The sequence below is a fragment of the Ctenopharyngodon idella genome, chromosome 2 (assembly GCF_019924925.1).
Source record: "Ctenopharyngodon idella isolate HZGC_01 chromosome 2, HZGC01, whole genome shotgun sequence".
Classification (NCBI taxonomy): domain Eukaryota; kingdom Metazoa; phylum Chordata; class Actinopteri; order Cypriniformes; family Xenocyprididae; genus Ctenopharyngodon; species Ctenopharyngodon idella.
Window position 1 is genome coordinate 24765981 of NC_067221.1, and position 12387 is coordinate 24778367.

Sequence of the window (12387 nt, forward strand, 5' to 3'; positions counted from 1 at the left end):
CTCCAGCTTGCGTGCCTGACTCACTTCCCGGACCGCTCGCTCTGTATATATTATCACACCGGCCTGAGCGAGCGGTCCAAGGCACGCATTCCAGCGGGCGGTCCAACTGAGGATTTCGCCGCATACGTGGAGTGGGTGCTGGTGAACAACAACTCCCCGTTCACCATCGGCCCCGCTGAGCACCACTCCACTTCCAGAGACCAGCCATCTGCCATCGACTACGTGCACAATGGAGAAACGAGAGCCCACCGCAGACCGTGGAGTTCAACCTGCCGGGACGAACGAGACCGAACCTGAAGAGAGGACGAAAGGAGTCGTCGCCCCGGGGTGTGAACCGCAAGGTGTGTCTGACCAGGTGCGTGAGCCCGCTACATCGTGTGCTGTCGAGGGAGTGTTAGTGGAGTTCGAGGGCTGGGAGGAGAGCCCCGCCCACAACCTCACCACGGTGGATGGGATGGCTATTACCACTGAGACGTTTCTGGATTTATTGGAGGTGTTTGAGGAGGTAAATTCCCCATGTCTTGTTTTCCCGCTGGTCCCATCCAGCTCAGAACTGTCTGTCTCCCCGCTGGTCCCGTCCATCCCAGAACTGTCTGTCTCCCCGCTGGTTCCGTCCAGCCCTGTGTTCCCTCCCAACCTCCCTCTCCTGCCTCCTCAAACCACCTACTCATCTCTGCCTCTGGTACCCTTCAGCCTCTCATCAGCTCCATCACGTAAGTGGATGGACCCGACTCGAAGCTTCAGGCCACTAGCGTCACCTTGGACAGAGGATCTCCTGGCTCCGCCTCCAGCCTTCGAGTCCAACACTCCACCGCGGCCTGTCGACGCGTCGCCTTCGCCGTGGCTCCTCCATCCCTCGGCTCCACCGGAAACCCTCAGCCTCAACACTCCACCGGGCTCCCTCGTCCCACAGGCTCCGACTTGGTCAGACGTCGTCCAGCCTGCACCTGCGGTTTCACCTGGCTCCCCCTTCCCCTCGTCTCCTCCTTCGTCCTCAGTCGCACCGCCTCCGCCTCAGTCTTCAGGTTCCCGGATTCCACCTCGGATGCTCGTCGTCCCGGCTCAAGCTCGGTCTCCAGATCCAGCAGTGTCGGTTGGGCTCACCGGCATTCCAGCTCCACCTGGATCTCCATCATCGGTGGCATCTCCATTGGCCGTCCCCAGGGTGGCGCCTCTCAACTCTCCACTATGGCGTTTCCTGTCCTTGACTCCACCCTGGGGCCTCATCATGGTTGGTCTCTGGACCAACACCTGGCTCCTCCTGCTTCAGGCTTCCCCTTGGCTCCTCCCACCCTCCACTCCCCCTTGGACTATTAGTTGTTTTCTATGGACTGGTTTATTTTTTTCATCTGCCTTTCGCCCTCCTCCAGAGCCCCTGCCCTCCCCTCCTCAGTTGGACTCTATATGGCGCGAGGCCGCGCCTACCCAGAAGGGGGCGATATGTTACATGTACTGTGTCCTGTGACCTAGTCTTTCCCCAGTCTGTCTGATTAGTTCATTTGATCCACCTGTGTCTCGTTAATTATCCCATCACCTTGTTTAGCTCCCTTTGTTAGTCGCGTGTGTGTGTGTGTGTGTGTGTGTGTGTGTGTGTGTGTGTGTGTGTGTGTGTGTCTGTCTTGTGTTCTCCTTCACTCCTGGTCCATTCTCATTGATGTCTACACTTGTGTATGCTGTCTTTGCCCTGTTTGGAATCTCCTGTGTTTTCATTAAAGTATTGTTATTATCGTCATCTCCGTCGTACTTAGTACTACAGCATCGGTAACAGGTATTTTCTACGTTACGGGTTTTTTTTTTTTTTTTTTTTTTTTTTTTTTTTTTTTTTCACTTTGGTACTATTTTCACATCTAAGGTGTACATTTTCAAAACTCTTAGTACTAATATCACAACAGATCATCAAAAGTGCACTTTTTTTTTTTTTTTTTTTCAAACTTTTCAGCATATTTTCAATTGTGTTAGTACAATACACAAAATCACAAAGTATCCTTTTCACAACACAAAATAAGTGTTTCATCTATATAAATGTTTCATTCACAGTAACTGACTTTCATAATGTTATTACTATCAAACTTTTGATTTGCATCTCTTTTCATTCAGTTTAATACATTTGTCTGTTTAATCCAACTGATCTTAATGGTTAATCAGTGGATCATTTGGTACACCTATAGATTTCTATAGATACAGATTCTATAGGCATAGTTTCTATGGAACTTATTTGCAATTTCCGATATGGATAACCAAATGTAATGAATTATAAGCAGTTTATCTTAGATGATGACCACAATTTTCAAGGTGTGTGTGGTCCTGGTAAACAATGCGTTGTGAACAAAATGTCCCAACAAGGATGGTAATTTTAGACCTTGTTTGGACATTTTTTTGGTCCCCATGAGGAAAACAGCTTATAAATCATACAGAATGATCTTTTATGAAAATCTAAAACAACCAATGTGTGTGTGTGTGAGAGAGAGAGAGAGAGAGAGATACAGATACAGAAGGATTTAAAATTTGTGAACACAGCAGGACCGAGTAAGGGAAAAGAAACTGTATAACTGTATAACTTCAGATTGATCAGAGATGCATCAGAAGAAGGAAGACAGATGGCATCGTTTTACATTATAGTATGCCATGTGATACTGTAAACAGATTACTATGGTAGAGACTGCCACATTACTGTAACTCACCCTTCATCTGTAAAGATCAACTACAGTATAGATTCAGTCATATGGTACAGTAATATCATTTGCTGGATTGGCAACAAACTCTCTTCTAGCACAGAACATCATGACTGTGTCATACTTTACACCTTTTGATAACACACTGAATAGATACTATTACAAATATTATGGATTTTATGTCAATTATGTAATTTAGGTAATGTAAGTGCAATTTTCTAATGTGGCTTCTGTAGCCTGTTTAACTGTAATTATTTCAGAAACAAGGGTGAATTGAAACATGTCACCTTTATTTACCTTTATTTATATAGCACTTTTTACAATGTAGATTGTGTCAAAGCAGCTTTACATTGATAACTGGTACATTGTTTGGCTGCACAGCAGCTCTTAAAGAATAGTGTCAATGCAGGCAGATCAAAGCACTGTTGAATATCAAATGTCAAGTCAAATGTCAAGTGTCCCCAACTAAGCAAGCCAGAGGCGACAGCGGCAAGGAACCCAAACTCCATCAGGTGACATCAGGTGGCAGACAAGTGGCAAATTGGTGTTAAAATGGAGAAAAAAACCTTGGGAGAAACCAGGCTTAGTCGGGGTGCCAGTTCTCCTCTGGCCAACAGTGCTTTGTTACAATTCAGGTTGCTATCATAAGTCCAATAGGATCGCAACATTCAAAGTATTTATTTCAGTTCCATCCAATTGAGGATCGTATTGAGGATCACGCCGGTATGGACGGTTGTTGAGGAACTGTGTCGTGGCTGTCGTGTCGATGAGGCCCTCACAGTGGATGATCTAGTTGACTCAATCTCTGCTGATACGTCAGGGCTGCGTTGTGGTCGTGTCAAGGTGCAGGTCCTTGGTCTCACCTGGATACGGCCCGGATCCGGTTGACTATGGTGAACCTCGGGATAAACAGAAAGACTAATATTAGCGTAGATGCCATTCTTCTTCTGATGTAACGAGTACATCAGGTGTTATAGGAAGTGTTCCCGGTTCCGGCTGACCTAATTTATGCAGCCTAATAATCCTTTAACGGATTTAAAAAATATAAATTGGTAATGTGTTATGTGTATGCCAGGTTAAAGAGATACGTTTTTAGTCTAGATTTAAACTGACAGAGTGTGTCTGCTTCCCGAACAATGCTAGGAAGATTGTTCCAGAGTTTAGGTGCCAAATAGGAGAAGGATCTACCAGCTGCAGTTGATTTTGATATTCTAGGTATTATCAGCTGGCCTGAATTCTGAGATCGCAATAGACGTGAAGGACTATAATGAATTAGGAGCTCGCTCAGGTACTGGGGAGCTAAACCATTTAGTGCTTTGTAAGTAATTAGCAAAATTTTAAAATCTATACGATGTTTAACAGGAAGCCAATGCAGTGTTGACAGAACTGGGCTAATATGGTCATACTTCCTGGTTCTAGTAAGAACTCTAGCTGCTGCATTTTGTACGAGCTGTAGTTTATTTATCAGGCGAGCAGAACAACCACCCAGTAGAGCATTACAGTAATCTAGCCTTGAGGTCATGAACGCATGAACTAACTGTTCTGCATTTTTCATTGAGAGCATATGTCGTAGTTTAGATATATTTTTAAGATGGAAGAATGCGGTTTTACAGATGCTAGTAACATGGCCTTCAAATGAAAGATTGGTATCAAAGAGCACACCCAGGTTCCTAACTGACGACGAAGACTTAACAGAGCAGCCATCAAGTGTTAGACAATATTCTAGGTTATTACGTGAAGAAGTTTTTGGTCCAAAAATTAGAATCTCTGTTTTTTCTGAATTTAGTAGTAGGAAATTACTGGTCATCCAATTTTTTATATCAGCTATGCATTCCGTTAATTTTGTGAATTGGTAAGTTTCGTCAGGGCGCGAAGAAATATAGAGCTGAGAATCATCAGCGTAACAGTGAAAAACTAACGCCATGCTTCCTAATGATATCTCCCAAGGGTAGCATGTACAGAGTGAACAGCAACGGTCCTAGTACTGAGCCTTGTGGTACTCCATATTGAACTTGTGATCGATATGACATGTCTTCGTTTACTACTACAAACTGATAACGATCAGATAAGTATGATTTGAACCATGACAATGCAATTCCACTAATGCCAACATAATTTTTGAGTCTATTTAAAGAATATTGTGATCAATAGTGTCAAATGCAGCACTAAGATCCAGTAACACTAATAGAGAGATACAACCACCATCTGATGATAAGAGCAAATCATTAGTAACTCTAATGAGAGCAGTCTCAGTACTATGGTACGGTCTAAATCCTGACTGGAAATCCTCACAGATACCATTTCTTTCTAAAAAGGAATATAGTTGTGATGATACTGCCTTTTCTAGTATTTTTGACAGAAAAGTGAGATTTGAGATCGGCCTGTAATTGACTAATTCTCTAGGATCAAGTTGTGGTTTTTTAATAAGAGGTTTAATAATAGCCAGCTTAAAAGTTTTTGGTACATATCCTAATGATAAAGATGAATTGACGATATTGAGAAGAGGATCTATGACCTCTGGAAGCATTTCTTTCAATAGCTTAGTCGGTATAGGGTCTAACATACATGTTGTTGATTTTGATGATTTAACAAGTTTAGACAATTCTTCCTCTCCTAAAGCAGTAAATGAATTGAATTTTTCCTGAGGGACACTACAATGCACTATCTGACACGATACTGTAGTAGACGGTTGCATGGTTATTATTTTTTCTCTAATATTATCAATCTTGCAAGTAAAGAAGTTCATAAAGTCATTACTGCTGTGCTCTTTGGAAACATCAGAAGTTGAAGCTTTATTTCTTGTTAATTTAGCCACTGTATCAAATAAATACCTAGGGTTGTGTTTATTTTCTTCTAAGAGTTTTGAAAAATAGGCAGATCTAGCAGATTTTAAGGCCTTTCTGTACTCAATCATTCTCTCTCTCCACGAAATACGAAATACTTCTAGTTTTGATTTCTTCCAGCTGCGCTCCATTTTTCTGGCTGCTAACTTTAGGGCTCGAGTGTGCTCATTGTACCATGGCATTGGATTAATTTCCTTAATCTTTTTTAAACGCAAAGGAGCAACTGAGTCTAATGTGCTGGAAAAGACAGAGGCAATAGTTTCTGTTGCAACATCAAGGTCTTCTAAGCTGTCTGGTATGCTAAGGCGATGAAAATGATCAGGAAGATTATTTATAAAGCAATCTTTAGTGGTAGAAGTGATGGTTCTACCATATTTATGGCATGGAGGCAGTTTAGCCGCCTTGACTAAATGTAGTATACACGAGACTAGATAATGATCTGAGATGTCGTCACTCTGCTGCAGAATTTCAACAGCATCGATATCGATTCCATGTGACAATATTAGATCTAAAGTATGATTACGACAATGAGTGGGTCCTGACACATGTTGTCTAACACCAATAGAGTTTAGAATATCTGCAAATGCCAATCCTAATGCGTCTTTTTTATTATCTACATGGATATTAAAATCACCAACAACAAGGACTTTATCTGCAGCTAGTACTAACTCTAATAGAAAGTCAGCAAATTCTTTGATAAAGTCTGTATTGTGTCCTGGTGGCCTGTATACAGTAGCCAGCACAAATGTCAACTTACATAATGTTACGTAAAGTACCATAGTTTCGAAGGAATTATATTTGAAAGACTTCTGACTAATACTGTAAATATTACTATAGATTACAGCAACACCTCCCCCTTTGCCTTTCTGACGGGCATTGTGTCGATAATCATAACCTTGAGGACTAGACTCATTTAAAGTAATGTAATCGTCCGGTCCACAGCACATCTAGATTATTATCTTTGATAATATCATTAACAATAAGTGATTTTGAAGAAAGGGATCTAATATTTAACAACCCGAGTTTTATCATTTGTTTAGCATTATTATCTCTATTTTTTATTTGTTGAACATCAATTAAATTTTTACCGTTAAATGGGTTTGGAAGTTTTTTGTTTTTACTAATTCGGGGCACAGACACAGTCTCTATTTGAAAATATCTAGGTGTAAGAGTTTCTATGTGTTGGGAGTTATCTGAATTTTCTGACTTCTGTAACGTGAGGCAGCTAGCAGACGGTCGGTTTAGCCAGTCTGTCTGCTTTCTGACCTGGGCCCCAGTTTGTCATGTTTCAGTTCTAAGACTATGTGCCATATTACTAGAGAGAAGAGCAGCACCATCCCGGGAGGGATGAATACCATCTCTTTTTAACAGGTCAGGTCTGCCCCAAAAACTTTTCCAATTGTCTATGAAACCTATATTATTTTGCGGACACCACTTAGACAGCCAGCCATTGAGTGATGATAATCTGCTAACTATCTCATCTCTCCGACGAACAGGAAGGGGGCCAGAGCAAATTACTTCTCCTGACATTGTACTTGCGAGTTCACACACCTCTTTAATGTTAATTTTAGTGATCTCCGACTGGCGAAGTCGAACATCATTAGTGCCGACGTGAATAATAATCTTAGAGTATTTACGATTAGCATTAGCCAGCACTTTTAAATTTGCTTTGATGTCAGGTGCTCTGGCTCCCGGCAAACATGTGACTATGGTGGCTGGTGTCTCTATTTTCACGTTCCGTGTAATAGAATCGCCAATAACAAGGGCACTTTCAGCAGGATTCTCAGTGGGTGTATCACTGAGTGATGAGAACCTGTTTGATGTTCTTATTGGAACGGAAGAGTGGTGTTTTCCGCGGCTAGGCCGCCTCACCGTTACCCAAGTGCCCTGCTGCACGGGCTCTACAGCCGGAACCGAACAATGTACAGAGTTCACTAAGCTAGTCGCATCCAAAACAGTATCTGAAGCCCTTGCATTCTTACTATCCTCGATTAAAGTTTGGATGCGTGTCTCTAATTCTGAGATTCTCTCTGTCAGCCTGACTATTTCCCTACATTTATGACATGTAAATCCCTCGTCGCTGACAGAGAGAGCTATGGTAAACATGTGGCAAATGGAACAGGTAGCAATGCTGAGAGAGGATGACATGACTCACCGTGTTTGTAGACTGATCCGACTTACCACAGCTGTTTGAAGAACGCGTTGAAAAAGGAGCGCGCGAGAGACTGTTAACAAGTTAACAAGCTAGCGCTGCAAATGCAAATGCGTTGTAACAGCGATTTAGATTCAAAGATTATAAGCTAGCGATGTCAGATTAGTGTGGTAGGCAATATTACATATAAGGTAATAAAAAAAATAAAAAAAAAGCAACAATGAATAAAAGTAAGAGATTCAAAACAAAGCTATACGGAGTTACAGACGCAAACCAATCTGAGCAGCGAGCAGCGAGGCAGACAGGAGCAATCGAGGAGCGAGGCTCTATCAGGTGACATCAGGTATATTGCATTGTTTGCTATTGAATGAACTGAATGTTAAAAGTACTAAACTGAAAGAAGAACATACTGTTGTGTTTCGGTGATTAAACCAAATGTTCTCATTACATATCACAATAATCTTGTATTTTGAAACACTGATTATGTAGAATGAAAACATGTACAACCAGAATGAAGGCATGAGATCAGGTTTTGAAAGAATGACTAGCTGTGTTACAAGTGTGATCAGTTTGGATTTTTGTACTAAGAGTTTTGAAAATGTACACCTTAGATGGGAAAATAGTACCAAAGCGAATAAAAAAAACTCACCCTTATAAAGGTCAACTACAGTATAGATTCAGTCATATGTGAGAACATTTACTGTATTGGCAGCAAACCCTCTCCTCGGACAAAACCTCATGGCCATTTCATAACTTCATCACACCTTTTGATAACACACTGAATAGATACTATTACAAACATTATGGATTTTATGCCAATTATGTAATTTAGGTAATGTAAGTTTTCTAATATGGCATCTGTATCCTGTGTAACTGTAAATATTTCAGCAAGGGTGATTTGAAACATGCATCTTGTATTGTTTGCTATTGAATGAACTGATTGTTAAATGTACTAAACTGAAAGAAGAACATACTGTTGTGTTTCGGTGATTAAACCAAATGTTCTCATTACATATCACAATGATCTTGTGTTTTGAAACAGTGATCATGTAGAATGAAAATATATACAACTAGAATGAAAGCATGAGATCGGGTTTGACTAGTTGTGTTACAAGTGTGATCAGTTTGGAGTTTTGTACTAAGAGTTTTGAAAATATACACCTTACTTGTGAAAATAGTACTAAAGCAAATAAAAAAAAAACTATATTGGCAGCAAACTCTGTTCTACACAAAGCTTCATGACTGTGTCATACTTTACACCTTTTGATAACACATTAAGTAGATGCTATTACAAACATTATGGATTTTATGTCAATTATGTAATTTAGGTAATGTAAATGTATTTTCTAATGTGGCATCTGTAGCCTGTGTAACTGTAATTACAGTTTTTTTTATTCTTGTGGCCTTCAGATTAGCTCAAGAACAGTGCGTAGAGAGCTTCATGGAATGGCTTTCCATGGCCGAGCAGCTGCATCCAAGCCTTACATCGCCAAGTGCAATGCAAAGTGTTGGATGCAGTGGTGTAAAGCACGCCGCCACTGGACTCTAGAGCAGTAGAGACGTGCTCTCTGGAGTGACGAATCACGCTTCTCTGTCTGGCAATCCGATGGACGAGTCTGGGTTTGGCGGTTGCCAAGAGAACGGTACTTGCCTGACTGCATTGTGCCAAGTATAAAGTTTGGTGGAGGGGGGATTATGGTGTGGTGTTGTTTTTCAGGGGTTGGGCTTGGCCCCTTAGTTCCAGTGAAAGGAACTATTAATGCTTCAGCATACCAAGATTTTTTGGACAATTTCATGCTCCCAACTTTGTGGGAACAGTTTGGTGATGGCCCCTTCCTGTTCCAAAATGACTGCGCACCAGTGCACAAAGCAAGGTCCATAAAGACATGGATGAGTGAGTTTGGTGTGGAGGAAATTGACTGGCCTGCACAGAGTCCTGACCTCAACCCGATAGAACACCTTTGGGATGAATTAGAGCGGAGACTGCAAGCCAGGCCTTCTCGCCAACATCACTGCCTGACCTCACAAATGCGCTTCTAGAAGAATGGTCAAAAATTCCCATAAACACACTCCTAAACCTTGTGGAAAACCTTCCCAGAAAAGTTGAAGCTGTTATAGCTGCAAAGGGTGGGCCAACTCCATATTAAACCCTACAGATTAAGAATGGGATGTCAAGTTCATGTGCATGTGTCACGTATGTTTTGGTTTTGGGTTCATGTTTATGTTTTCATGTCTTTTATTTTGTAGTTTGATATATGTTGCTTGTTTGTGTCATGCTTCCCTTGCTCCTCATGTTCTCCCTTAGTCTATATGTCATGTTCTCATTGGTTGGTTATGGTCATGTGGTTTTCAGTTCTGTTCTGTCATTGGTTCTCATGTTCCTTGTGTCACTTGCTCATTGGTTGCCATAGTCATGTGTTCTCTTTGTTCTTGTATTTAAAGCCATTGTCTTCTCCATGTTACTTTGTCGTGTATTGTTAATGTAACCCTGCTGTAGGTGAGTCTCATAAGTCAAGTCAAGTCAAGTCAAGTCTGTTCATGTTCAAGTCTGGTTGCTTTGTTAGTTCACTTTGGATAATTCAATAAACTGCACTTGGGTTCATCATCTCGCCTTCAGTCTGGACTAATCGTTACAGAATACACGACCCACAAAAATGAACCCAGCAGTTTCTCTGCTTTTGTGTCTCCGCCAAGGCGACTGGGCTATAGAGAATTATGTAGAGGAGTTTTGTGGACTTTGTGATTTGGTGGGATTTAATGATGTAGCCCTCAAAGACATTTTTCGTTTTGGGTTAAATGAACTGATTCGTTCCCAATTGCCTGGAGGGAAAATACACTGGTCCCTTGAGGATTATATTGATTATGCCCTCCTGCTCAGTGGTTCATCATTCACTGTGGGTATTGCAGATGGGGAGCCCCACAATCCTACAGCATCCACCACATCAGAGTGTCTTCATTCCCCTGCTGTCATGTCTGGAGTTATTCACGTCACGACTGCCACACCAGGTACTGTTCACAATATACCAGCCACGGCACAATCTGTTCGCATCATGCCTGCCCAACCACATTCTGTTCATGTCAGTCCTACCCAGTCACAGACTTTTCACGTCACGCCGGCCCTGCCACAGACTGTTCATGCCACAGCTGCCTCGCCAAGTCCTGTTCACACCATGCTTGCCATGCCTGCCACGCCAGGGCCTGCTCCCGCCAGGGCCTGCTCCTGCTATGCCTGCCACGCCAGGGCCTGCTCCCACCATGCCTTCCACGCCAGTGCCTGCTCCCGCCATGCCTTCCACGCCAGTGCCTGCTCCCGCCATGCCTGCCTTGCCAGTGCCTGCTCCCGCCATTGCCTGCTCCCGCCAGTGCCTGCTCCAGCCATGCCTGCCACGCCAGGGCCTGGTCCCACCATGCCTGCCACACCAGGACCTGTTTTCAACATGGCCTCTACAACAGAGACTTGTCCTAAGATGGCCGCCATACCAGTGTCTCCAGAGGATGCAGTGCTGACTATTATGGCCACGGCTATTTTATGTGTGTGGGCTGCACACACATCTGCTCCAGCCCCTGACCAGCGTCCGGAGGGGACTCCGGCCCAGGGCCTGCTCCCGCTATGTCCAGAGGGGACTCCAGCCACTGACCAGCGTCCAGAGGGGACTCCAGCCCCTGACCAGCATCCAGAGGGGACTCCAGCCCCTGACCAGCATCCAGAGGGGACTCCAGCCCCTGACCAGCATCCAGAGGGGACTCCAGCCCCTGACCAGCGTCCAGAGGGGACTCCAGCCCCTGACCAGCGTCCAGAGGGGACTCCAGCCCCTGACGAGCACTCACCCGAGACGGCTGCCACGCCTGAGCCTTGTCATGCCACGGCTGCCACGCCTGAGCCTTGTCATGCCACGGCTGCCACGGCTGCCACGCCAGAACCTCATCTTGCCACGCCTGCCACGACTGCCACGCCTGAGCCTCGTCATGCCACGGCTGCCACGCCTGAGCTTCATTACGCCACGGCTACCACACCTGTGCCTCGTCATGCCACGGCTACCACGCCACGGCTGCCACGCCAGAGCCTCGCCATCCCATGCCAGAGCCTCTTCACGCCATGGCTGTCACACCTGCCATGCCAGAGCCTTGTCACGCTAAGGCTACCACGCCAGAGTATGTTTTGGTTTTGGTTTTGGGTTCATGTTTATGTTTTCATGTCTTTTATTTTGTAGTTTGATATATGTTGCTTGTTTGTGTCATGCTTCCCTTGCTCCTCATGTTCTCCCTTAGTCTATATGTCATGTTCTCATTGGTTGGTTATGGTCATGTGGTTTTCAGTTCTGTTCTGTCATTGGTTCTCATGTTCCTTGTGTCACTTGCTCATTGGTTGCCATAGTCATGTGTTCTCTTTGTTCTTGTATTTAAAGCCATTGTCTTCCCCATGTTACTTTGTCGTCTATTGTTAGTGTAACCCTGCTGTCGGTGAGTCTCATAAGTCAAGTCAAGTCAAGTCTGTTCATGTTCAAGTCTGCTCTTTGCCAAGTCAAGTCTGTTCAAGTCACGTCTGTTCATGTCAACTGGTTGCTTTGTTAGTTCACTTTGGATAATTTAATAAACTGCACTTGGGTTCATCATCTCGCCTTAAGTCTGGACTAATCGTTACAGCATGTGAAGGCAGGCATCCCAAAACTTGTCTAACTGGTCCTCATAAGAAAATAGATCATATTTTTATCACATCTAG